At 41.2% G+C, this 22,192-nt stretch overlaps 1 long non-coding RNA gene across 4 annotated transcripts in view; it reads right to left on the reverse strand.

Moving 5' to 3' along the window:
- Positions 1-22,192, reverse strand: part of LOC103170462 — a 44,688-nt gene that overhangs the window by 11,728 nt on the left and 10,768 nt on the right. The window contains exon 3 of one of the 4 annotated variants that reach the window (XR_486186.4): positions 11,287-11,335. The exons of the other annotated variants lie outside the window; for them this stretch is intronic. This is a non-coding gene — a long non-coding RNA (uncharacterized LOC103170462). The remainder of the gene's footprint in view (positions 1-11,286; positions 11,336-22,192) is intronic. 4 annotated transcript variants of the gene reach the window in all.

Genomic DNA, 22,192 nt, shown 5'->3' on the forward strand with positions numbered 1-22,192 from the left:
TCTGATCACTCGCAAAGTCATTTAGCCAGACTCAGGACTACTCCTGTGGAGCTAATGCCCCTCAAGATTTGGTTCCTCCCAAACACTGGTCTCTTGAATGAAACTAGGCCTCTTGAATGAATGCTAAATTCATGCACAAGATTTGCAGACACTTTCTTTTTTTGTAATCTGATGCTACATCCAAATGTCTATTCAGTCAAGAGTAATCTGAATAAAACATATCTCCAGTGTTTCTTCAAATAATTAATAATAATAACAATAATAATAATGGTATTTGTTAAAATCTTACTATGTGCCAAGCACTGTTCTAAGTGCTGAGGTAGATACAAAGGTAATCAGGTTGTCCCATGTGGCAGCTCACAGTCTTAATCCCCATTTTTCAGATAAGGTAACTGAGGCCCAGAGAAGTGAAGTGACTTGCCCAAGGTCACACAGCAGACAAGTGACGAAGCCAGGACTAGAACCCATGACCTTCTGACTCCCAGACCTGTGCTCTATCTGCTAGGCCATGCTGCTTCTCAACAGTGCAAATTAACAATTAATTAAAAATTAGCTGTTAATAAACAACATTGCAAATAGAAGGGGGGTTTTGTTTTGTTTTCATGTCTACTTGGGCTGTATAAAAGTATATAGTATGTATCTATTGTGTTACAACTACACACACACACACACCCCAGCATTATTCTAAATGTCAATACTAGCACAATACGTTTTACTGTTTCCTAATCCAGTAAACTCCTCCACATAGAAGTTCAAGGCAGATGGTGGTGTCACGGTATTTCTTTTTCTGGAAGTCAAGAGATGCTTAGCTGGTTTTGAGCCACAGAAATATTGAATACATTATCCTTCAGTGTTTTAATAAATTCACTAGAAACCAAAAACTAGAGGCAAGGAGACATGGAAGCCAGGAGCTGGTGGGAGAAGAGGGCAAGCTACTGTTCCGGAGCCAATATTTATCCTGCCTCCTTTCTCCATGGCCTCCCTTTGAAACAATACAAGTTTAGCAATCCCTGGGTTATCAGTATCCAAAAGCTATGTAATTGTGCTGATCTCTACAAGTTATTTAAACTGGCAAATAAGATGTAAAGCCTGATTCACAACTCTGTGTAACATGTGATGTGATCATAATGGATGGACATCAGGCCTGGGCTCGTTTTGATGTTCGCCCACCTGGAAGTTGAATGGGCATGTGTTCTGCAGACCCGCTTTACAATGTGTTTCAAGACTTTCAGAATAGGGAGGACCTGAATACATTCTTGCTGGAAAATTCTGCTATTGAGTAATTCTCATTCATCCCACCTTTGGCCAAGCTCCCTCCTGTGCTCCACCCTGTGAGCTTTTGCTCAAGCCAGCACAATATAAAAAGCAATCTGTCTTCTCTTTGCTGTATATTGGCCTTTCCTCACTTTAAATTGCAGCCCAAATATCACTTGCACCTGAAAATTTTCCCCATCAACCCACTTGATTATCAAACTCACTGTACAACTCCTTCAACTCACATTTGTAATTCTTAGTTTTTATGTGCTTCCAGCTAAAACTGAGTATTCATGGGAACACTGTATTTTTTTCCCTTGTGCTCTCTTCCTGCCTTTTCTATTCCTTCTCATTTTCCTCTTTCACTTTCCAGTTATTTCTAAGTCTTCTGGTTTCTTCCCTCTCCTTGTCTTTTCCCTTCAACTTATCCCTGAGACCTCCTACTTCCCCTGGGGAGTTTGTGGTTGTTCTTTGGAGCTTAATGCTCATTATCTCTCTCTGTCACTCAATCTATCAGTATTGGGATGTAGGGGGAGATGGGGGTGGGGAGGGCGCGTGTGTGGGTGTGGGGGGGGCTGTCTGGGGTATGAGTGTACGTACCTCTGTGTTTATGTCTTAGTGTATTTGTCAATGTTTGTGTGAGCTTTTATGTTACCCTGCATGTTCCTGTACCCGTTTTGCTATTTTACCTTTCTCTGGATAGTTCTCTATCTCTTGGTGTTTGTTCTGTGTCTGTGTCTTTGTCAGTGACTGTGTCCATGTTTGTGTGGTTATCCTTGGGTGTTTATGTGCTGAGTCTATGCCTGTTCTTCTGTTAGTGTCCTGCTAAAACCGGAGAGACTCAGAGGGGAACTGAAGTGGAAGTAAAAGCAGGGAGGGAGAAGAGCAGGTGTGGGGATGGACAAGAACCCAGGTTTTTACCATCAGCAAGGGGCTGGTGTCCAGCTCTTCTGGATGACCTATCCTGCCCTTCCATTTCTTTTCTTTTTGATCCTGGGTCTAGCTGGGGGCAGTGGCAGCTTGGAGATTGTTGGGTTCCAAGACTACACTCGCTGTCTGCTGGTGAGGCCCAGCTGCTCACCCGGCCTATTTTTCCCATCCACTTCTTGATGGCCGCTTGGGGTCACTGGCCCGAAGCCCTCCTCCCACTCTTCTTCCACCCCGCAAGCTCAGTTTCTGGCTATGGGCTGCACCATGTGACAGTTTGGAATTTCCCAGGTGGCTAATCGCAGGGTCTGTCTCTCCTCCACCCACCACCCCCAGGCTGGGTCCTTGAGAGCAGACTTGGCAGTACTGATGGGAGCAGTTCTGGGATCCTGGGAAGAGTATTCCTGGGAAACACCCTTACAGGCTTGGTGGTGTCAGTGCATGCAGCTAGCATGTTGGCTCACACCCAGTGCAACAGCAACCCAAAGGAATATATATGCCCTTTGTGCACACATCTCATGTAAATTCATTAGAAACCAGGAAAATAACGGCTAATTCTGGGAACCTCCTGATTTTTAGAGACAGTAGCAGGTCAAGGGATGGGTTGACACAGACATAGAAATCATGACTGACAAAGTTGCTCTGCTCTTAAACTATGACCTGCAAATACAAATGATCTTTTTCTTATTAAATCTAATCATTATAAGACAAGGGTAACATTTTAAGAATTAAGATCTTAAGTGTCAAACATATAGGGAGTACAGAGTAGCGTGCCATTCACTGATAGCAGTTTTTAACAATCAAGCCAAATATCTATACTAAACACTGACAAATATCCTTTCAGGTTTGTCCTAGAAGGATCACTCTGCCATGCTGGTGGTGGTGATGCCCAAAATGGCCAGACACTGTTATACATCCTCTAGCAGCTCATCTGTGGCGATGAATAGAAAAAGCATTCGTTCCATAATATAGTGTGTCCAGTCTAAGGGTTAAACCAGGTCAGCCTTTACAGTTAGTTTTACTGCTTGTGGTCAAATTTGTGGTGGTTTTCAATATAAAAAGGATTCTCTCCCTCTTTCCACTTACTATGCAATAAAATAAAACCAAAACTTTTTTTAAAATTTCTCTCCCAAAATTATCCCTTCAATCTTCAACTTTGTTTTGTAGCAGTTCTAGTCCTTCACATGAGACACCTTCTCAAATCTTTATCCTTCTTAGCTCCAATTTTCCTCTCAATTTTTAGGCCTAGGTTACTTTATGACAGAAATGTGTCCATGAAAGAAAAGAGTCAGTTTTTTTATTGATGGCACCAACAGGTCTTCCAGTTTTCCTTCATTTTCTTTTTATGACTTTATCATTGGGTACACTATAGTCACAAGGAATAGGAATACTATTGAGAACATCATTCAGGACATCTCCCCACTCCTCAGAAATTGCCAGTGGTTATTCATTTCTTTCCACATCAAGCTGAAATTCCTGACCATCGATTAGCTTATCTGCTCTCTTTGCTTACAATATCCCAACTCAAATGCTTCCTATCTCTCAAACCAATCTATTCACTGCACCCCTTCTTGTCTAACCAGCCAGTGATCTCTTGCTGATGCCTGGAACCTCCTTCCCCTTCAAGTCCTACAGACCACAGCTCTCCCCACCTTCAAAGTTCTTCTAAATTTGCCTCTCCCCAAGAAGGCCTTCCATGATTCACTAATCGTCTGTTCACAACCCCAACTACCGCTTCAGCAGTTCCATGCCACAACACTTTAATACTCATAGCCCTCCAAAGCTCATTGTGGGCAAGGACTGTGCTGTTTATTGGTGTGTTGTACTCTCCCAAGCGCTTAGTACAGTGCTCTGCACAGAGTAAGCGCTCAATAAATATGATTGGATGAATGAGTGAATGAATTAATAGCACTTTTGTAAGCTTCTCATATACTAAATTGATCCTAGCTGTAATTTACTTTTTTATCAATGTTCCTGCTAAACTGTTAGCTTCTTGAGGGCCGGGATTGTGTTCACCCAAGTGCTTAGTACAATGACCTGCACGTTTCAGGTACTCAGTAGATGTCATTACTTGATTAATGGAGCCAAATTCTCCATCATTTCAAGAATATTTTCTGTTCTTCCAGCAACACAAACTTCAGTATTGTTACACTGTAACTGAGTGTATGTTGGAGGGGGGTTGGGGCAAGCAGTTTTGGCATACTGGAAAGAACTTGGGCCTGGGTTCTAGTCTTGGCTTCACCATATGTCTTCTGTATGACTTTGGGCAAGTCACTTAACTTCTCTGGACTTCAGTTACCTCATCTGTAAAATGGGGATTAAGACTGTGAGCCACAAGTGGGACATGAACTGTATCCAACCTGATTAGCTTGTATCTACCCTAGTCCCTTAGTACAGTGCCTGGGATAGAGTAAGTACTTAAATACCATAAAATAAGGAAATTAAGAGGGTTTTTTTCATTTCTTTATGTGTACATTTCCTTAGGATAAAACTTTTTTTCTGCCACTCTAATCCCTAATAATTCTCGAAAATCCTGAGTTTTGAAGAGGAACACTGCATGGTTGCCACTTTTGATGTAAACAGGAAGTGTGTTAAATAAATGTCTGGGAAATAGAAAGAGCAACTTTTCAAATACTAGTATAATTTCACTGTGGACATGCCTTATTTCAAACATATTCTGAATGACAGCAGTTGGTCTAGAGAGTAAAGGTAATAAATCAGTCATAGTACTTGACCAGATTTTCTCCAACTGCTAGTAAATCAGGGTGGAAGAGAGCTAGGATAAAGAGTAGCTGTCACTTCATTAAATTGTCCAAGGTGATATGTTGCTTGCAAGTCTGTTCTAAATACATTGTGCCAGATCTTTCCAGCCGCTTAGACTACTCCCTGGTGGGAAATCAAGCACAGGAAGTTGTATTCCCTCTGGAACATTTTAGGTCCTGGGAGAGTTTGGCCCAGTATCTCTGAATCATTCATGAGCTTATCGTGGAACTGTAAATACTGGTATGACATACTCTTTAAATTTCTTTGCTCATGTTAATGGTAGTTCCACTAATGGCTTCGCAACAGTCTGATTTTGTCCAAGCAGGCCCTTAAATTAGGGTTACACCCTTTTCTTTTCTGATCTCTTTTGTTGTAGAAGAAAATGTCCTAAAGAGAATTAAAAAAAAAAAGTGTCCAGAGCCTCTTGGATAGCTGAGACTAGAACCCAGTTCCCACTCTGTTTAAGAGTATACCAGGTTCCAATGATTAGTGTTTTCTATGACTTTTTACAAAATCTCCTATTAACAGTGCCGAGACAAAGTTATGTATCTTAAAGGGATGGGCGCATAACAATTTCTGTGATGGTCAAACATTTTTTGAATTTCCTTTCATTGCAAACTGACGAAGTCCTACAGGCTCATTCTTAGTGGGTGGGAAGTGTTTTGCTGAATGAGCTTGACTGCAAGGCTAGCTCCCCCCCAACCCTTTTCCGGTTCATCATCTGAAGTTTGATTTAAACAGGCTCCCAGGGGCTCAAGAATGGGTGAACGTTTATAAAACATTAAAGGAAATTCAACAATTTCCTTTAAAGCTTTTCCTTCATAGAGCATAAAGTGTGAACTATATGAGATTAACAAAACCATGGGCTCTATTTTTTTTTAAAATTCATGAGCACTGAAACTTCTTTTTCTTCCTGTTTTCTTATTTAAAGGTTTCTTTCGAAGTTCAAAATCAAATTTCAAGCATTAACCATAAGTCTTGAATCTGTGTAAGCTAAAAGGCCAACCTCATTTTAATATATCCTTCTGGGACAGTGGGGAGACCCAATCGCACTCTTGGTGGGCTACTGCTATTATCATCACACCTTCTGCTACTCCCTATTGATTCAATCATATTTACTGAGCACTTACTGTGTGTAAAGCACTGTACTAAGCACTGAGCACTCCCGGCCACTCTTCTAAAGAAGCAGCCCTGCCCCCAGCATGGTTGGGGCTCAGATTGTGGTGTGGTAGGAGGTTGATTTCCTTGAGAGCAGTGCAGTACTTGTAAGGGCCAGTGGCAAGAGATAGTAGGATAAGCACAGTAGTGGAAGATGAAACTAGCTTGGCTTCCCCATTGCCTAAAATGCCATAATAATAATTAATAATTATGGTATTTGTTAAGCGCTTATTATGTGCTAGGCACTGTACTAAGCACTGGGGTGGACATAAGCAAATCGGGTTGGACATAGTCCCTGTCCTGCACAGGGCTCACAATCTTCAGGTAACTGAGGCACAGAAGTCAAGTGGCTTGCCCAAGGCCACAGAGCAGACAAGTGGCAGAGCTGGGATTAGAACCTTTTGACCCACGCCCATGCTCTGTCCACTATGCCATGCTGATTCTCATAAGAAGCCATAAGAAGGAAGATCTTATTGTCTCCAGTTACTCTGTGCTCATCACTGGCCCAAGCTCCAACCGTAACTCTCTTGAATGACTGGTTTTGACAGTGGACTGATTCAATTTTTGGAAACATGGAAACTGAAATTTGTTGATGAAAAATGTTTGTCACATTAAAATAGCATTAAAAAAAACTCCTTACCATTTGCCTTTAGGCTCTCCACCAGCTCTGTCTTCCTCTTACCTATCTGTTCTCTTTCCCCATAACATCCCAGCCCATTTTCTTTGCTCCTCCCATGGTAAGTAACTCACTTGTGATTTACCTATTTCCAACATATCACTTGTCTTTTCCTCTGTTTGGAATTCTCCTTCCCCACTAAAATCCACCAAACCATGTCCTAACTCACCTTTAAATCCCTCTTATAAAGCCACCTTCCCAAGGTAGCTGACCTCTTTCCTGGTCCTATATACCACCATTTCAGTCACTTCAGTACTTATGTATATATTTGTTTGTTCAGCATATATTTGAGGACTCTTGTTCATATAACCTGTGTATAGCTGGTTAACTCCCCCAATAGACTTTAAGCTCCTCTAGGGCAGGGACTGTGTCTTTACTCTTTGGACTGCTCTCAAATGCTTAGTCTACTGCCCTGTATATACTCTGATGGTGATGAACTGGATTTTAGGAGATTTGCAAGACAGGGTTGGTGGAGAGCCCCAGGAAGGGTATACTCCTGAGTCTGCCTCTGATCAGGGTTATAAGGATTGGAATAGTTGATAGTACTGTAATTCCCCTCCTGGCTAGGGCTTAATTTCAGGGGCCTCTCATGGGGAACTTCCCTGCCCAGCAGCCTCTGACCTATGGGATCACTGGGCAAGAACATCACTGACGATGCGGGCCTAGGCCCCACTATCAATGACCCTCTGGATGAATAATGTTTTTCCAGATTTCTCTACTTGCATGGTATATCGGATACCGGAGTATTCAGTTTTGAGTAACCAGGACTTTCTGTGGCCATGCAAAATGCTACCTACCATTTCATTTCAAGATGCGGGCATTGTCACTCGCTCCGTTCCCCCAGCGTTGGGCATTGTGCTTCTGGACTGTACTGTATCAGTAGTTCATTAGCATTAAGGAGGGAACTTAATTGTAACTGTTTAAAGTTCACGGTTACAATCAGTGCACTGTTACAATTAGCTCCCTGTGTAATGCTAATGAACTACCGAATCAGGAACAATGGGCGCCACAGTGGGCTCTGAGTGAGGGTACACAGCACCCTAAACCGTGAATTTTAAACAGTTGTATAACTGGGGTTTTCTTGTTAACCTGAACAGCATTATAACTAACAGGCTGTGAATGCCTTTTTTTTTTTTTAAGGGGACACAAACTGTGGAGTTCCTAATCTCCTTTGCCCCATAAGCCTTTGGTTTTACTAACTGCGGTTTTGTCTAGGAAAACTACCAGGGACCTAACTCCCTCCTTGTTGGGAACCAAAAACTGAACTGTGTCTTCTAAACACTACCTAAGTGGAGTTTGACCTTATTATTAGCAACTGTCTAGGCCGGGGCAACTATTCTGTAGCATTCATACATGCAGAACACAAAAACAACTTAGTAAGCAAGATTAGTCCCTTAATTGTTGCTTACATAAAAGCAATTTCACAGTCCCAAGTTTGCCATGTTTACTGAAGCAAAACATACAATCAAGTGTTATTTATTGAGCACATCCTATGGGCTGAGCACTGTACTAAGCACTTGGGAGAGTATAATATAACAGAATTAGCAGATAGATTCCCTGCCCAGAATGAGTTTACAGTCCAGAAGGAGAGACATACATTAATACAAATAATTTATATTATGTAATTTAAAGATATGTGCATAAGTGCTGTGGGGTTGGGGTAGGGTGAATATAAATAGGGTTGTTGCAGTAATAGTTTGTAAAATAAAAAATGATGGGCTACAACTATGCTCTTCCTGCTCCTGCTCATTCTCCTACTAAAGCAATCCTACTTTTGGCCACTTTGGACCCACTCTAGCCTCCTTGCCTTCTTACTTTATTATCCCCTAAGCCAGGAAGGGTGGAGTCTGGAGAAGTCAAATGTTGACTAAATCACTGAAGATAATGTCCTTTTGGCAATATTAGGATGCCATCTGTTTAGGCCTATATAGGTTTGACACTTAAATAAATCAAGCAACCAACAGTATTTGAGCACCTGTGTGCAGAGTCCAATATATCACAAGTGCTTAGTATAGTGCTCTGCACAAAGCAAGTGCTCAACAAATACCACTGATTTGTTTAAGCACTTGGCAGAGTACAATAGAAAAGGTACAATCCCTGTCCTCAGTCTAGCATACAGTCTAGCAAGGGAGACAGACACAAAATAACTTAAAGATAGAAGAAAAAGGAAAAAATTGTTATGGAAGTGAGCAAGTCCTAAAATAGTAGAGTAAGCCAAGATGCTCTGAAAGTGCTATGGATGGATGGGAATACATAAGTACCTAGGTGATGTAGAATCAATCGCATTTATTGAGCACTTAACTGTATGCAGAGCACTGAACTAAGCACTGGGGAGAGTACCATATAACAGAGGTGGTAGACTCGTTCCCTACTCACAAGGAACTTAAAGTCTACAGGGAGAATTCAGAAAGATGAATGCTGACCGCAAAATGCAAGACTGAAAGGGAATTTAATCCATCCCTCCTGATTTCCGACTGGACTAGAGGGAGAATTCAGAAAGATGAATGCTGACCACAAAATGCAAGACTGAAAGGGAATTTAACCCATCCCTCCTGATTTCAGGCAGGACTATTCATAAACCATCCAGACAGGTCGGTGCCTAGTTTTATCTAGTTAGGAAATTCCACATGCTCCCTCAGTAACCTTTTCAGACAAATTTATTTTTAACTTGGGTCTCTTGCCACACTTCTCATCTTTCTCCTCTTGCTGCATCCTCAACAGCAATGGTGAAAAATCTAAGCTCACTGTGGGCAGAGACCCTTGTGAGCCTCTTGTGGGGAAGGGACCATACCTTCTACCTCTAGTAGACTCTCCCATGTGCTTAATCCTTGGGAAATGGGTTTGATTAAGAAGTTAGTCATAATTATCTGTAAAACATCCCTCTACAGACTTGATGGCCATTGTGTTGTCACCCTTTTAAGCTTCTTTTTAACCCAGGCTAATTTATAACACTTTCCCTGATATTAACGTTAAGTTGGCTGGTCTGCAATAATTATGATTTTCCTTTTTCACCTTTTTCCAAGCCTCAGGGGCTTCTTTTGCCTCCATGAGTTTTCAAAAATCATAGCCACTACCTCTGCAATAACACCTGTCAATTCCTTGAATTCCCTATGCTGCAAGGGCTGCTTCAGATTTAAATACCTTTTCTTACGCTAGTTTAGGTTTTCAGCTTTCCACTCTAAGCGAGCACTCTCCTGGTTAACTGTTCACTTTTGATCGTTTTTGTAGAGCCAAAAGTGAGGCAGAATGGACCAGAGAAAGAAAGAAGCAAAGGCCAGGAGTCAGGTTTTAGGCCCAATTTCTCAACCCCTAATACTCAAAAGGATGTTGTCAAAATAAATGTAAGCTCATTGTGGACAGGGAATGTGCCTGTTCATCCTGGTGTACTGTGCTCCCCCAAACACTTAGTACAGTGCTCTGCATATAGTAAGTGCTCAATAAATGCCATTGATTAAGTGAATGAGATGGTGGATACAATATTAATAACTGTGGTATTTGTTAAGTGCTTACTATGTGCCGGGCACTGTTCTAAGCATTGGGATAGATACAAACTAATTGGGTTAGACACAGCCCCTATCCCACATGGGGCTCACACTCTTAATCCCAAGGTATTTTCCTTAATCCTTAGGTATTTTCTATAATTCTTTGCAAACATCTACCACTGAAGGTCTGACCTGCCTGCACTAGTCCAAGAGAGATGACAATAATGAGAAATGAAATGGCCACAATGAGAAGTGAGATGCCACATTGAGAAGTGGGATGGCCATAATGAGAAGTAATTGGTCTCACATTCCGAAGAAGCCTGTTTTACTTCTCACTTGGTGGCAGGATAGAATGCAGGGGAGAGTAAGATAGAAAAAGTCTAGGCAAGCTTTTTTTTCTCTAGAAAAGAGCCTTTAATCTCCCAGAAAACCTTTAGACTCCTAAAAGCTCTCTGATCTCCTCCCTGACTAACCTCTCATCTCCCCATCCTATCCTTCCTCCCTTCTGCATTGCTTAAGCACTTGGGTCTGTATCCTGTAAGCACTTTGACACTCACCTCACCCCATCCCCTCCTCCATAGCACTTCTATGCATATCTTTGTACTCTGCTGCTTCCCCTATCAGTAATTTACTTTTTTTTAATATCTGCCACCCCATTAGATTGTAAGCTCCTTCAGGGCATGGATCTCATATTCCAACTCTGTGCTCTGCAAACAGTAAATGCTCAATAGATACCATTCTTCACTACCTACAATGAAAATAATGCCAATACTGGACCAGAGCAACCATCAGGTCCAGTATCCTGTCCCCATTAGTGACCCCAGTCTTTCTTGGAGGAACAGTGTGATGATTGCTTTCCTTGGCATAAATTCACCTTTGAGGTTGTATTACCTAACATCTCTATTTTTTTTTCTGCAAGGTACAGTGGGCTTACAGGAGCGAAAAGAGGTAAGGAAGAGCATAACAAGTCTGCCTATTTTAGGCCTAGATTCTTGGGATTCACATTAGTTATGCCACAATACTCACTACTTGAACATTTTCTTGGATTAAGTAGGGCAAAACAACAATCCTCAGTCTGAAAGAAAGAGGGAGAGAAAGAGAGAGAGAGTGTGTGTCAGAAACAAGCTTACAAAACACAGGAAAAGAGGAAATCTATCCACGGTTCAAGTAAAATAGACTTTGGCCATAAGGAACAGCCATTTAATTAAAAACAGGTTGTGGTGATTATGCTGTTTCTATGCCCTGAAAACAGTTATATCTCTAATAAGCATTAGAGAATTTTCCTTTTTACCATATTGCATTTGAAATTTACACCAAAGTTTGTTTCCAAATTTTTTCATTGTTTACAAATGAAGAGAGCTTAACAAGCAGCTAGATACAATATGTTTTGAACTGGTGCCTAAAGTGCATTTTTTGGATTATCTGTAGTTTGAGGTCATCAATATTGAGTGGTGGTGGGAGTAGCAATTGTCTCTCCAGAACTCTGCCGTACTCAGGCATCATTTATAACTTTAAATGGATCCCAAGCAGGTGGGGCAGGAGCTCTTATTGGCTTTTCATCTCCACCCTCCATGCCAAGACCTTCCTGCCCCTTATCCAGAATTAAGAATTGGCTATACATTTCTTCTTTACAAAGCCGACTGGACCAAATTCTGCAGTACTGATACTTATCCCCAACTCCCACTGACTTTCCTGGCAGTTGAGTAAACCCAGGGCTTCATCTGTGCCAGAGCTCCCTGGGCACCTGTGGGCAGATGCCTAAACAGCTTGGAGGGAACACTGTGCTGCCTGGCTGGAGCCTTGTTTCTGGGATCATCTCCTGGCTGTAGTGCACAGTCCTGGAGTGATGCTCTGTGTCAGTCAGGCCCAGGCCTGCTTCCAGAAGTTGGTACAGGGAGATAAAAGTAGAAAAGGCTCTTTTTTACTTGTAGTTGCAGGGAACAATTTATTGCTTTGCCTTTCTTGATCTCCTCAGAGATATAAAGGGAAAAATAGAACCTAAATTAAAATGATCTTATTCTTTAGTCCTATTTTTTTAAAAAGTAACCTAGGATGCCATATCACAAGAATCAGATTCAGATTCTGTATTCATTTGAAAGTTACTCCCCTCGGAACCATTTAAACACCTTTCTCCTGCTTTGCCACCACCTCCCAACATGAGGAGAGAAGCATGGGAATTTTCCATGCACCCATCATGGCTTCCAAGTGGGAAGAGGAAAACCAAATCATTCTGGGCTGGGAGAGCCAAGGGTGACCGCTCCGCTCTGCTCAGAGTTGAAGCCAAAGGCCCATCCCAGTAGCCACTGGAGGCTAGCCACAAAAGCCACGGTATATCGGGCTACTGTTCAGAATGAGGCTTGACCATCCTTGGATATTTAATGCAATTACAGTAGAGGCATCACATGTCTCTAGAAGCCAAGAGTCTAAACATGAGAGGGTCAACTGTCATCTTCAAGGTGACATATTTCAAGCATGAAATATCTGCTCACAACCAAGTACATCAAGTAGTCTTGCACATTCCTGCAACTTTACATGATGCAGACAGTGCAACAATGTCAACTTTGGTTGCTGAATTCTTTATTATGTTTTCTAAGAAACACCATGGTGACAGGATCAGTCTTGTTTGGGAATTTTACTATTGGGGACTTTCTGCCCCACTATTACTTGATGCATTTAAACACATAGTAACACACATATCTCTCATTTTTTCCTTAAATTACCTTTTTTAAACATCCTAGTTTCTACCTTTCATTTTGCTTAAATCAACTGAATTGAAAATTTCTTAGGTATTCCATGGAACATTTCCCTTCTTGGATAACTGAACCACTCATACTGAACCACTCTGATGGTCTACCAGGGGTATAGAGAAAGAAAACAATCTCAGCTTGAAACTCCACGTTTACTTTAGGTTGGTGTCTACCCTCTTCAAAATGCTGATTCCTTAGATAAGAGCATTTTCACCGAGGTAAAAATGCTTTTAAGCTCCCTCTAGACTGTAAGCCCATTATGGACAAGGAATGTGTTTGTTAATTCTGTTGTACTCCCCCAAATACTTAGTAAAGAGCTCTGTACATAGTAAGTGCTCGATTTATACGATTGATTGATTGAAGGCATAGCTTTAGGCCATTCATTATTGATTACCAAAGCTAAAAATCAAAGATCACAAATCAGGGACATGTATAGGCTGAGCTAGCATTTTTAGATCAAAACTAAAGGGATATTGTGAAACTCAAAATTGTCTTTACACTTAATGCCTTTCACTATGGTTCCAAAATGTAATTGCAAACTTGTTCCTGCTGATGGGGCTGAGGAAAACAGATGACCTGCATCTGGGTGCTGATCCTCTAGTTCTACTGCACAACCACGCAGCTTTCAGTATGTCTAAAACCACACATGTGGTGCAGGAGCAAAAATATACTCTCCTAGGGGCGTGTTTGCTTATCAGGTGTTCTGGGGTGAGGGTGGTGGACGGGTGACAGGGAGGAAAGGCGAGTGCTTATTTGGCAAACCTTTAGAAACTCAAGTCATAAATGGTTTTAAAAACTAGAACTTCAAATAGAAAGGCAGCTAAGTGCATAAAGGACACTGATTTGGTCTTGCTGACTGACTTCCTTAGTACCTTAGAAGGTGAGCTGCTTTTTGAACTGGCTGGGCCCTGCATGTAGCCCTCTGAGGCACACCAAAGAAGTAGAAGAGGAAGAAGAAACCAGAAAAGAAGGGTTTTCAAAACTGGGAAGAATGTAAATGTTATTTGAAGAAAGAAGGGATCTTAGCCCTCTACTTCTTCCTTTAACTTAACATGATGTAGAATGTGTTACTTGGTACTCTAAATTGTTGTTTGACCAACTTCAAGAGGAAGCCCAATAAACACCTGGAAGAGACATTCATTAGAGTTTACACTCCTTGTACGTAGGGTTTTTGTACTTTTATTATGCTTTATCAAGTGCTGAGTACAGTGTATTGCCCTCACTGAGTGCTTAATAAATGCCATTACTGCTATTTAGTGGTTGGGTTTTTTTTCCTAAAATCAATTTTTAAGACAAGGAAATAATAAAAAATAATTAACCTGTACTTGAAAAGTGTCACTGCACTGAAGTTGGTCTCTTTTTGAAAGAAAAGGAGTGAGAATGCCTAGGAACATTTTAGTTGTACTAAATTTGGATCTGGGTTAAAACTTACCGAGAGTGAACTTTATCTTTTGCTAAGTCCACTGAAAAAAAAACAAACTATTTCTAGTGCCAGAGGGAGGAACATAGGAATGGCTCCAGGGACTCCAAACATTTCAATAGCTCCTTAACCTCTGGCCTGGATCAAGAACAGCCACCTCTGTTCCAGGACAAGAAGTCCATGATGGGTTATTAGAGCAGGAAGTTAGGAATGCATGAAGACAAAGGAAGAGTTTCATTAGGACCGTGGAAAACTGACTCAAGATAGGTTAGGTGAAACATTTCAAACCATGAGGGTGGATGTCAAGGAGGGCAATCCTTACATTGGATCTGTACCCTATAAGTACTTGGTATTCACCCCACCCTCAGCCCCACAGCACTTAAGTACATATCCTTAATTTATTTATATTAATGTCTGTCTCCCCCTCTAGATTGCAAGCTTCTTGTGGATAGGGAATGTGCTTCACTGTCATACTGAACTTTCCTGAATGCTTAGTACAGCACTTTGCACACAAGAAACACTCAATAAATACCATTGATTGTACTGGGGAGCTATTTTGGTGCTCTGTTTAAGATTAGGCAATCAATCGCATTTGTATGCACAGCATTATACTAAGGGCTTGGAGAGTATACCACATGATATGACAGATACATTCTTTACCCACAGCAAGCTTACAGCCCAGACGGGGGACAGACATTAATATAAACTATAAATAGAGACGAACGTAAGTGTTGTGGGGCTCACAGGGGGTGAATAAAGGGAGCATGTCAGGGCGATGCAGAAGGGAGAGAAAAGGAAGTGATGGCTTAGTCAGGGAAGGCCAACTGGAGGAGATATGCCTTCCATAAGGCTTTCGAAGGTGGGGAGAGTAACTGTCAGAAATGAAGAGGGAGGGTGTTCCCGTCCAGAGGCAGGACGTTGGCAAGAGGACGGCAGTGAGATAGATGAGATTGAGATACAGTGAGAAGGTTGGCATTAGAGAAGAGTGAAGTATGTGGACTAGGCTGTAGTAGGAGAGTAGCAAGGTGAAGTAGGAGAGGGCAAGGTGATTGGGTGCTTTAAAAGCAATGGTAAGAAGTTTCTGTTTGATGCAGAGGTGGATGGGCAACCCCTGGAGGTTCTTCAGGAGTGGGGAAACATGACCTGGGCAGCAGAGTGAAGTGATGACTCGAGTGGGAAGAGATAGATGACAGATTGTCAGGCTGGATACCCAATTGATCTGTCCCAGTTTAGCAAGTTTAGGTTGAGTCCTAGCACCAGTGATTCCAAGTACTCACTGTTGTTTTGGACCCCGGGCCATTCTTTTCTGCTGATCAGTATCTCCAGTCAGGACATTAGGGACATTTGGATGACAAAGACCTGCAGGCAGGAGTGAGGCAGAAGTTTCACCCAGCTTCAATACTCTGGGCTGGAAAATATCTTACTCTTTTCCTACAAAGCTCCCTATTCCAATTTTGACCCTTCCAAATGGCATGGCCTGAACTGTCCTTTTGGTTGGGCCAACTGTCCTGGGCCTGCCTCTCCAGTGACCAGGACTATGGAGAGCTGTTGCCATTTGGGGCAACTGAGGGAAGTGGGACTACAGTGCTCCTTGCTCCTACATGAGGAATAGCAAAGGAACATAGGGGCACTGAAGAGTCAACTGGCCAACTGTTCCTCCACTGGCGACTCTGTCCTGCGTTGGCAGCAGCTCCTTGGCACCCTGCGCTTCAGGAAAGAAAGGGTAGTTTATGGTGAGGAATCCAAAGGTGCCCTGGATGAAGAGGGGGAGGAAAAGAAGACAAAGAGACTGTAGACAGGGTCCCTGCCCTCAAAGAGCTCACACTCTAGCAGAAGCAAGGCTAAAATAAATTGCAGGTAAGAAGAAACAACCGAGTGGAAAGATATGTACAGAACTGCTCCATAGTGGGGAGGATGCGCGTATCCAAGTGTTTGGGGATGGAGAAGTGTTGAAGTGGCAGCTAGGGTGGGAAGATGAGAGGTTAATCTGGAGAAGCCTCCTGGAGGAGGTGTCATTTTAGAAGGGCATTGGAGATGTGGAAAGCAGTTCTCTGCTGAATGTTTAGGAAGGGTGTGAGTAAGAGGTCAGTAGTGGTAGAGACAAGCAGGAGGCACAGTTGGCCTGAGAGGAATGAAGTATGCGAGCTAGGGGGGAGTGGGAGAAGAGTGAGGCAAAGTACAAAAGAGAGAGGCCCTCACTCTAAAGACCTCTTCCTTTCCTGGAGAGCAGGGCCCCAAAACTTTATCCCCTACTTCTGCCTCCAGGACAGGACTCTGCACTGGGTTAGTTGTCCCAGGGCCCCTAATTCCCCTAGGGAAATCCTGGGATTGGCCAGGAAAAAAACATGCTGATGCTTGTCTTAGCCCTTGTGTATATCTCTTCAATATATGTTTATATGTTTCTGTCATTTGTGTTTTACAACCTTTTTGTGTGTGTTTGTGAATGTTTATTTGTCCTGCCTCCCCCTGGAGATGTAAATTCACTGCTTTGCAATGCAACTCTTTCCTTTTGGTGCTGCTTTCAGGATTGTGTCATTGGTATTTACTGTCAACTTGACAAGACATCAAAATAAAACCAGGGTAAAAATACTCCCAATTGTAATAGTCATCACCATCTTCTAAGTGCCGTAAAACAATTCTTTGTGCCAGGGGTTCACAGAGATTTTGCTAGATGTGGTCTAATACTCTCAAGGAGCTTCACATAAGTTAAAGGACAACTGATTGAAATGTACACACCACCAAAGAAATTTAATTTTCAGAAATGTAAATTTATATTTTAACCAAATTACAATCCCTACTATAAAAAGCATCCAAATGAGGAAATCAGCATGGTGCTTGCTATTGCTATAGTTTATTATTTCAGGGTTCTCAGAGTGCAATCCTAGAATCCACATAGATCTACAAAAGTTAAAATGAGAGTCCTTGGGACTAGAAGATGCTATTTGAGCTAGGAATTCAAACTGGAGATGATACACTAAACCAAACGAACCAGGAACTAGCAATTACCTTGGGAGGGTAGAGGTGGGGGAAAAACACTGAGGCCTAGAGATAATGATTAGGTAAAGTAAAACTGGCTTGAGGTCTAACGGGAAGAGAAACATAAGGATAAAAAAGGGGTGCCTCTAAATTTGGTCATATATGCCTTGGCAAAAAAAAAAAAAAAAAGGAATCAGGCACAGATAGTATTTGTGCAGTTTGTTTATTAAGAGTATTGCAGAATGTTACATCAGTTTTGGATTGTTTGCCAATGATATAAACATCCAGTTGAAAAAGCCTAGTACAGATGCATCCTCCAATATGGGGCAACTATGGTTCAGTAAACAGTGACTGAATTCATGGCGCCTCTAGATTGTTGCTAGGTTTAAAACCAGGAAATCTTAAATTGCAGCATCAGCTTCTATGGAAAGCAAAACTTCGGTGCCAGGCATCTGTATCTTACTCTAATCGTTATTAATTTAATTTTGTATTTACATAGTAGCTTTCACCATCAGCTCCCTCACTGTTTTACACTGACTAGACTTTGTGGCTTTCCCAGATATACGGGGCCGACTGTTGTACTGGCAGCTCTAATTCACTCATTTAGCTAGTGGAAATCAGGTACAGTCATTTCCACTATAACCTGTGCTTTCGTTACTCGGTTTGCCTATAACATGGTGGAAGCATTAGGGAACATTCTTGTTACACCCTGCACATTATGTTTTGGCACAAACATTCTCTACAAGTTGGTGCAAATACATTTCACAATAGGAAGAGATGGTTGTGTGCATATGCGCGGGTGTCGGTCAGGGTGTGATGCTGTTATGATTCCCAGCCTCTGCCTCAGCCTTACTGTGCTGTTTAGTACTTAGTGCTTATGATGCAACTTTGCAATATTTAAACAGTAAAAAAAACCAAAAACCTATGCGAGGCAACGGCATAAAGTATTCTGCTAATGATGAACCTGATGTTAGTACAGGAACTTGTGTCAAAAACAATCAGTTATAATGTTATCTTTGAACCGTCTATTCCATTAATTCTCACTGAGTCAGTGGTTACTAGAATGCTGCCGCTCTGAGTCCCAAAGTAGATGATTCCCAAGTGCTACCAAGACTCCGTCCAGGACTCTATCCAGTGGTTGGTTTCTTAAAAACAGTCACGGCTGCCCTGGCTGCAACAACAGAGGTATGCACGCTGCGGTTAGTGCCCCTGACAAATTGACCCCTGGGGAGCAGTAGTACCCTATACTTCGCTGTCCTTGGGCAGCAATGAACTGGGGAGAGAAGGGGGAGGAAAGAGCAGGAAGGGCCTTGGTTGCATCTAAATTTAAACTTAATTCTCAAGGATTTTCCTTACGGAGTCACTACTCCATGGGGAAAAAAAAATCCCTGAGAATTAAGTTTATATTTAGAAATCCACTGAGAAAAGCCCTGGTCCACAACTCACTTTCCTTCCTTGCTCTCCTCTTTTCCAACCCCAAGTTTGCTGCTGCCTGGGGTAATGAACCACAGCAGTGCCTGTTCTAAAACTATTTCAGTAAATAGAGTTACTATTTTACATTAATTTTCTTTAAAAATAGGTTACTCTATAGAGTAACTGTACTGTTTCTTATAGAACTTCTTATTGGAGGTTTTGGAGTCTTTTTAAATTTGGGGTTAAACATATATGCTAACTGGTATTCCATTTTGAAAATCAAATTAAGTTTCAATGACTGCTTTGCATCGCAACTTTGGATTTTGCTGTTGCATTTGTTTATAAGTGTCTAGTTCTTCAGGTCAAACAACATTAACATTATGAAGTAGTGTTTCATAAACTGAACAGTTAACTGCAAAAATGAAAGGATTTGAATGAAAAACTTGAAGCCCAAATTTTCAGTGGAATAAGGCAAGTAAACCACAATCTCTTCAGGATAATAAATTATTCACCTCTAAGATAAAATACTTCTTTCATGTCTGCCTAGAAAAAAGGTATTTTGCCTCAAACAAATGTGCAGAGTCACTGCCAAGAGGGAATGCTATTTTATACCACTACATGTATTATTAAGAGGCAGATGGTTTTAAAACCCAGAACAAGCCACAAGCCTTGACTGAAGACTTGATTAACAATGAAAGTTCAGAAGGACAAAAACACAAGAGAACTGGCACTAGATTGTCAAGGAGAACCAAGGCCAGGCAGTTTTTCATCTATTTTCCTAGATAACCAAACTGGGAATTTGGCTGGGGGGAGAAATACACACACCCAGAATGGGTAGAACTAAAACAGCCCATCCGAATACCAGAAGAGTCTGGTCAGTCAGAGTAGTGGTCAAGCCACTCAGAGCCAGATGGGAAAGTGGCAGATGGAAATTGAGAAGTGTTTCAACCTTGACCCCACTTACCTCCCCAAAACCCACACTCTCAAATGTTCATGCCCAAATTTTCCACTAATCATCTCTGAGCCAGTTTGAGCTGGTTATCAAAAATCTGCTTCCCTTTGCCCACCCAAGCCTGAAATCCCTGGGCTACTCCAAGGTGCCAGAGACCCCTCCATTCTACCAATCAGGTCTAATAGAAGTCCTTAGGATTCACCTAAGGCAAAATTCCTATGCTACATTGGTAGACTGGTGCTTCCACCTAGCCTGGTCTGGTATTTTTCATCATAAGAATTTTTAAACATTTCCCGAGCTTAGAAAGTTCAAGTGCTAGTTCTAGCTCTGCCTGGATTGTGTGCTTTCACATAAAGTGCCTTTGCTTTAACTTGCTCAGCTTTAAATGGGGACAATATTGCTTTCTATTTTCTATCAATATAAATATCAAAAACAATACAATATTTAAATATTTCAAGATGCCCAGGTCCATATATTCCCTTTGTTAGTGCCTTTCCAGTAGTTTTACATTTGTTTCCTGAATACAAACATTTAGCTTAAAGTTATTTAAACGTCTCAGCTCCTATTAAGATTGCTTGCCCAGAAAAAGGAGGACCATGTTTGTAAGGAAGAGAGCTGAAGGTAGAAGGAAAAAAAAAGTCTACCGCTACATTTAATTACATACTGTTGGGCTGTTTTCTTCATATTCCTTGCACTGTGAGTGAAATCTTGTAGTAATGAAGAAAAGAAACTCTAAAACCACCATCTTGACTACCTATGATTAGTAATACACAGACTATAAACATAAACGGACTATTAATGAGATTTCATAATTTAAGAATGAAGATCAAGTCGATACCTCATGGTTGCTTTATTTATCCGCTGTGTCTATCATATAGTGTATTTAAAATAGGATGTATTTTAAACTAGGTAAATTAAATTTGAGGAAGTAGGGGTACCGTGGAAAAGAAAAAATGTTCAGAAAACTCAAGTGAAATAAAAGCCAATCTTCAAAAAGACCTATTTTTATGAAAAATAAATAAGAGTTTAACGGGGATGAAAAATTTAAGATGGTGGTGTGAAATTTAAAAATGGGAAAATCCAGTGAAGAAAGGATTAAAACGAGGTAAGATATGGATCTCGTGAAGATGAAGATACAGAAAATTTTACTAGAGTATCTAAACAGAAATATTTACTGGCTCCAAAGAATTGGCAATGAGGGAAATATCTAAATAATACCAAAAAGAAATTATCTTATTTGTACAAAAATATCTGCTACAAAGGTCTGAAGGAGAGAAGGAAAACTCTATAGACACACATACTGGTTATGGATTAAAAAGAATTACAGAATCAGGATGCTAAAGATCTAGATAAATCACAGAGTAAAGTCCAGTAAAGTCCACATTTCAATAACCCAAGTTAGAATGTTTTAAAAACTTCCAAAGAAGTAAATTCCAAATCGTCCTTGTACACCATTCTAAAGTTTAACTATTTTTACTATCAGAATTTTTTTCCTCATACCTAACCCAAAACCCTGAAAGGGGGCCAAATCTTTTTTAAAGATACCAGATTAATTCTGTTTCAACAAATACAATAAGACCCCAAAATGGGTCTGGCCACTGTAATCTAAAGTGATCCCACCTAAGAAGATCTTCTTCGCATCACCCCATTTCAAACCCCTCAATGGGACAATGACCTAAAGAAAATACAGAACCGTGAAAATGCAAACTACATAACCAAAATCACAAGCATTTAGCTTTTGGTTTTAGCTACTTTTCAAACAAGAAGCAGCAAAAATTTAGTATAAATTAATACAATAATTAAAGCATGTTCAATTTCAGATTTTCTTCTACATTGAAATTTGAAAACCTCAATAGTTCAGCCACATGACTAAGGCACACAATGCTCAGCACTCAATAAGGACTTAACTGTGCTCACAGTAAATACCGTAAACAACATACCTGAACACCTAAGGCAAGTCCCACTTAGCTCTTTGCGCGGCCTTGTACCTCATTCTTTACAGTCATTCCCCAAACAGGAGACGGAGGAAAAAATTACAGCTTGCTGCCAGTCCTGTACGGCATATCTCTACTACTCTGAAATCTAAATGGGACACAGGCTGGTGGCCCCTTTTTCAAACCTCTATGCACAGTTGCAAAAGTCTTTTTACTTTTTGTAATTCTGAAAAAAAACCCAACTATTGTGAATAAGCGAAAGTTACAAGGGCCACTGCTTGATTTCTTTGCAACTCTGATTTTAGAGGATAGCTTTTCATTTTGAGAGAGGGGGCGATACGAGGGCAGGTATTCAGGGGCGATGAGGACTGCTTCAGAGACCTAGAACTAGAAAGCCACCATCTTGGGTCAATTCAGCCATGACCGGACACTCTCAGGTCTTTTCAGAGATCTAGGATAAGTAAGCCTGGGAGTCTAGCTCAAAAAGTAA

This window comes from Ornithorhynchus anatinus, chromosome 20, assembly GCF_004115215.2.
Source record: "Ornithorhynchus anatinus isolate Pmale09 chromosome 20, mOrnAna1.pri.v4, whole genome shotgun sequence".
Classification (NCBI taxonomy): Eukaryota; Metazoa; Chordata; class Mammalia; order Monotremata; family Ornithorhynchidae; genus Ornithorhynchus; species Ornithorhynchus anatinus.